We start from the raw sequence: 6,402 nt of genomic DNA on the forward strand, positions 1-6,402 counted from the left end.
TTGTTTGTTTGTTACGCGCTAATCAAAACTAAAACATCATCTGGATTTCAGTTCATTACAATTCTTTTTGCAGTTGATAATCAAATACTTGAGGAAGGTTAAGTCAAAATGAATATAAAATCATTTATTATTATATTTATTACTAGCTGTACCCGCGACTTCGTCCGCGTGGAATTTAACTTCATTTCTATATAATAAAAGTAACTACCTGCCAAAAATAGTCCCGTCCTAATCGGTCCAGTCATTTCAGAGATTAGCCGGAACAAACAGACAGAGAGATAGTGGAATTTAACTTCATTTCTATATAATAAAAGTAACTACCTGCCAAAAATAGTGCCGTCCTAATCGGTCCAGTCATTTCAGAGATTAGCCGCAACAAACAGACAGACAAATAGACAAAAATTGTAAAAATGTTATTTTGGTGTATGTACCGTATTTATATTCATATGCATGTAGTAAAAAACGGTTATTTCAATATTACAAACAGACACTTCAATTTTATTTATATGTATAGAAGATAAGAAGTTCCCGAGCGATTCACACACGTCACGTGGCGCGTGCGCTGGCGCAAATCGTGATGTGGTCGGACTCGACTGTCAGAGGGTCTTGGTTGTCATGGGCATGCCACAGTGGCGGATTCACGAGGTTGATTACATTTGACATTTCCAGATTATAGTCTTAAATAATAATAAACAATACTAAATTCAAATTCAAAAATCATTTATTCATGTAGGACATTTTAGCCGCTTATGAACGTAATTTTTTTTATATTATATTTTTTCCCTACCGTCCAGTTTAGTATATAGATCCAATTGAGAAGAACTGGCAAGAATATCTATTGAAACTCTTTTTTTTAAAGTCAGTTTATTTACAATGTATATTTATATCCGTGCATATGTTAAATCATATTTACTGAACAAAGTTTATTACTCACTAAACAATTAGTTGAATGACGAGCGTGCATGGCAATAGTTGTTCATGCACGGGATTTTCATTTAATGTTAGACATAGACACCTATATAAGTGAACAATGTAAACAAATTGGCTTTAAAAAAAAGAAATTAAGTTGAGATTCATGCCAGTAATTCACAATTGCATCTACATACTGAATTGAATGGTAGAATAAAAAAATATTAATAAAAAAAATGTGTTTATAAAACTAAACTGCCTTACAAATATACATATACCTATACAACTATTTTTTTTTATCTCAGGACAATTCACACAGCGCCATCTAGACCCACGTTAAGCTACCTAAAGCTTGTGTTATGGGTACTAGATAACTGATACAAGTACATAGATATTTTTTTTTTCGTAAATACATACATATTATACATGGAAAACACCCAGACCGATACAAACAATCATACTCATGAATACAAATATTTGTGCCGTGCGAGGAATCGAACCCGCGACCATCGGACGTAAAGCGGTGTGCTAGACCGCTATACCACCGAGGTCGTCAAAACATATGTGTGTATGTTTATGTCTTAATATTTAGGAGTTATATGAATTTTTGAAAGCAATGCTGTCAACAAATATCTTCTTTCTTTTATTTCTTTAGATGAATAAATGATTTTTTTAATTCTTTATTATGAACGAATTAAATGAAACAAACCGAATATCTATGTAAGTTATGTTTAACAATATGTCTTTACGCAGTTACATCGGACCAGACAAGATAAAGACATAGAGCTTATTCTAACCAATGATTACATAGTATAAAACAAAGTCGCTGTCGCTGTCTGTCGGTCCCTATGTATGCTTAAATCTTTAAAACTACGCAACGGATTTTGAAGCGGTTTTTTAAATAGATAGAGTGATTCAAGAGGAATGTCTATATATATAATATATGTACACCCGGCCGAATCCAAGGCGAGTAGCTAGTAAAATATAATGAAAGTAAGTTTGTTTGTCAATTTGTTATGCTTTCACAACTTAACTGCCTAACCAATCAGCATGAAATTTATTGTAGCGTTTGAACGTAGACTTTTTATACTGGTCAAATATGCAGATGAAATCGAAAATAGTATTAGTTTATATTATAAAAAGGAACCATGCCTAATCCTTGTTAATGTGTATTTATTTAAAACAAGATTAATTTAAAGAGCAACACACAAGTTTCTTGCTTAGTCTTCATGTGATGACTCTGCGTTCCGAATGAGTGGTAGAATAAAAAATATGACTACTCAAATGTGCTCATATTAAGTTTATTTGAATAAAGATTATTTCTATTCAATTTATTTCTACTTCGGTGAAGTTTGTAAATTAACGTAATGATTAGAAATGAAATATTTCCACTTAATATTGTTAGTTATGATTAGACAAATACCTGCGAGATGCAACATCGTAGTGCAACGAGCATCGAGATTTAGATACTGATTGCAATTGTAAATGTTGAACACCCGCTCACTGACATTTATTGTTCAATGTTCAAACATCATAACATATTAACTTGTTTTACTTTATGAGAAAATCAATTAAAATTTTAAAAATAGGAATAGGAATAGGAATAGGAATAGGAATAGGAATAGGAATAGGAATAGGAATAGGAATAGGAATAGGAATAGGAATAGAAATAGAAATAGAAATAGAAATAGAAATAGAAATAATCTTTATTCAAATAAACCTAATATAAGCACTTTTGAATAGTCAAGTTTTTTATTCTACCGCTCATTCGGAATGCAGATTCATCACAAGAAGAATAAGCAAGAAACTTGTGTGTTGCTCTTTTAAATAAATATTGATAACTGTTAAATACACCTACGTACTTATCCATATTCAATAGACGAAGGAATCTATCAATTGTGTGAAAGAGTAAAGTGAATGGTGATCAGAAGTGAGTGGTGATGAATACATGTTGAGTTTAATTATTTATATATATTTTATTTTATTTTGTATTTGTTTTTATTTTATCTGTTGTAACTGGCTAATCAGATATGTATTTTATATTCTAAATTTGTATTTGAATTTATAGTTCTTTTATATTACATTCTTGTTTTTAATACTTCAATTCCTTCTTTCTGTTCCTAATTGTCAGTAGTCTATATTAATATATTTTCTCCGTTTACCTAGTCTTTTTTCTTATTACTACAACACTATCTATAGAATTGAAATAACCGTTTTTTACTACATGCATATGAATATACCTAAATACGGTATATATTATTATATCAAAATAACATTTTTTACAATTTTTGTCTGTCTGTCTGTTTGTTCTGCTAATCTTTGAAATGACCGATTTTAGGAGCGATGGTATTTTCTTCTAAATATAGCCTAAGACACACAAGTTTCTTGTTCATTCTTTTTGTTATGAGACAGCTTTCCGACTGAGCGGTAGATTGAAAAAAATGTGATGACTATTCAAAAGTGCTTCAATGTAAGTTTATTTGATTTTCTATTCTATTCTATACTGGACACAGCTATTCACACACTATTCAAATAAATCCATTTATACATCTAGAACCCAGATTCTAAGTAATTTAAAAATAACACCGCTTGCAAAATCCCGCAGCACAAATCCCAAGTGTTTCGAAGATATTAAATTATACAGAAGCCCATAGAAATAGGTACGTTGCGCCTCGTAATATTGCAAAACAGCCGTGGATTGTAGCTCATAACTACGTAAGTTGCAAGCTTCCATTTGATTCGTGTAACCTCGCGGCAACGCGACAATCAAACTGTGAGTAGGCGGATGATTGTGAGGGCTTTACTTGTCCTCATAAAGGCATTAGATATACTAACTTACAACTAGCTGTACTGTACAGCTAGTTGCACTGATTTCGAACTTGTTAGGTAAAAGTCAATAGGTCTTTTATGGGAATTTACAACAAGATACCAAAGGATATATTGGAATTACTGAGGGCTTTACTTGTCCTCATAAAGGCATTAGATATACTAACTTACAACTAGCTGTACTGTACAGCTAGTTGCACTGATTTCGAACTTGCTAGGTAAAAGTCAATAGGTCTTTTATGGGAATTTACAACAAGATACCAAAGGATATATTGGAATTACTGAGGGCTTTACTTGTCCTCATAAAGGCATTAGATATACTAACTTACAACTAGCTGTACAGTACAGCTAGTTGCACTGATTTCGAACTTGTTAGGTAAAAGTCAATAGGTCTTTTATGGGAATTTACAACAAGATACCAAAGGATATATTGGAATTACTGAGGGCTTTACTTGTCCTCATAAAGGCATTAGATATACTAACTTACAACTAGCTGTACTGTACAGCTAGTTGCACTGATTTCGAACTTGCTAGGTAAAAGTCAATAGGTCTTTTATGAGAATTTACAACAAGATACCAAAGGATATATTGGAATTACTGAGGGCTTTACTTGTCCTCATAAAGGCATTAGATATACTAACTTACAACTAGCTGTACAGTACAGCTAGTTGCACTGATTTCGAACTTGTTAGGTAAAAGTCAATAGGTCTTTTATGGGAATTTACAACAAGATACCAAAGGATATATTGGAATTACTGAGGGCTTTACTTGTCCTCATAAAGGCATTAGATACACTAACTTACAACTAGCTGTACAGTACAGCTAGTTGCACTGATTTCGAACTTGCTAGGTAAAAGTCAATAGGTCTTTTATGAGAATTTACAACAAGATACCAAAGGATATATTGGAATTACTGAGGGCTTTACTTGTCCTCATAAAGGCATTAGATACACTAACTTACAACTAGCTGTACAGTACAGCTAGTTGCACTGATTTCGAACTTGCTAGGTAAAAGTCAATAGGTCTTTTTTGGGTATTTCCAACAAGATACCACAGTATATTTTGTTTTTACTGAGGGCTTTACTTGTCCTCATAAAGGCATTATATATACTAACTTACAACTAGCTGTACAGTACAGCTAGTTGCACTGATTTCGAACTTGTTAGGTAAAAGTCAATAGGTCTTTTATGGGAATTTACAACAAGATACCAAAGGATATATTGGAATTACCCTTAAATAAACTCAAAATATCTGTTAAATCATATTTATTGAGCAAAGCCTATTTATTACTCACTAAACGATTACTAGAATGACGAGCGTGCATGGCAATGTTCATGCACTGGATTTTCGTTCAATGTTAGACATAGACACCTATATAAATATACATTGCAAATAAACTAGCTTTAAAAAAAAAGTAATCCAATTGAGTTTCTTGCCAGTTCTTCTCAATTGGATCTATATACCGAACTGGACGGTAGGGAAAAAATTACATATAATGTAAAAATTTGACGTTCATCAGCGGCTAAAATGTCCTACATGAATAAATGATTTTGAATTTGAATTTGGATTAGAATTTGTTACCTACTAGAAATAAATAATTTATTCTTATTTATATGATATGAATATGATATGGTACCAAACTGGTGTTGTAATATTAAATGCATTATTATAAGCCTGTAATGATAGTTGCGTATATAAATAAATAAATCAAGAAAAATCAAACCCAAAAATGTGTTATTAGGAGTTCGATAACAAAACTCGATATGATACTCGATATATATATATATATATATATATATATATATACTAGTAGACCCGGCCACGCGTTGTGGCTAAGGTTCTTGAATAAAATAATATTGCAACTATAAATGGAGATGTAAGCTATCCCATCTTTCAAGTTGGATCAAATTGCACACAATGTGCAAATCAAATTTGCAATCAGTAGTTTAGGAGTCCATCGCGGACAAAGAACGTGATTTTTATATACAAAGATATATTACGATCTTGAAGGCAATAAAAGCAAGAGTAAAAGAAATATATAAAAATGATAATACCATAAAAAAGTCAATGTTTATTAATAAGCAAAGAGTTTAGTATACAACGCTTGGAGTTACGACCTATTCTGATTAATGTAGACAGAGACACTGTAAAGCTGTTTTACTTCTAACATAGTTCAAAGCTTCCGCAACATTAGATAATCGGTACACGTTATAATACAGACCTACATTTCCCTAAAACATTTGTATCAACTCGTTTCGTACTTCTATTATTGACTAAAATGACTTCATGACTGATGTATAAGTTTTTTAAGCGTTTTGTGCACACAACTAGTGCTTAGACCTATAGCACTGCGATCTATATAGATCTATTGTGCTCGCCCTTTTTCAAAGTTCGCTACCTAGACCCGTCAGGGACAGGAATTGAAGGATATTCTTAGGAGCGATGGTTTTTATCTCCTCGGGAAAGAGTGTAAACTTTCCAAAGGAGATATTTCGTTTATGCATGAGTGGGCTACAACCACATAGGATGTGTAGTGGCGTTTCCTCTTCAGCTTGGCAAAATCTGCAGATCATTTTTGAGCAAAACAATACAAGTATTTGTTTCTTGGGTTTTCATTCAGTTTAATAGGCGTCCGTCCTCAGCTGAACAGTGATTACCTACTTATAG

Source organism: Achroia grisella, unplaced genomic scaffold (genome assembly GCF_030625045.1).
Source record: "Achroia grisella isolate CSIRO2021 unplaced genomic scaffold, CSIRO_AGI_Agris_v1 utg862, whole genome shotgun sequence".
NCBI classification, from domain to species: domain Eukaryota; kingdom Metazoa; phylum Arthropoda; class Insecta; order Lepidoptera; family Pyralidae; genus Achroia; species Achroia grisella.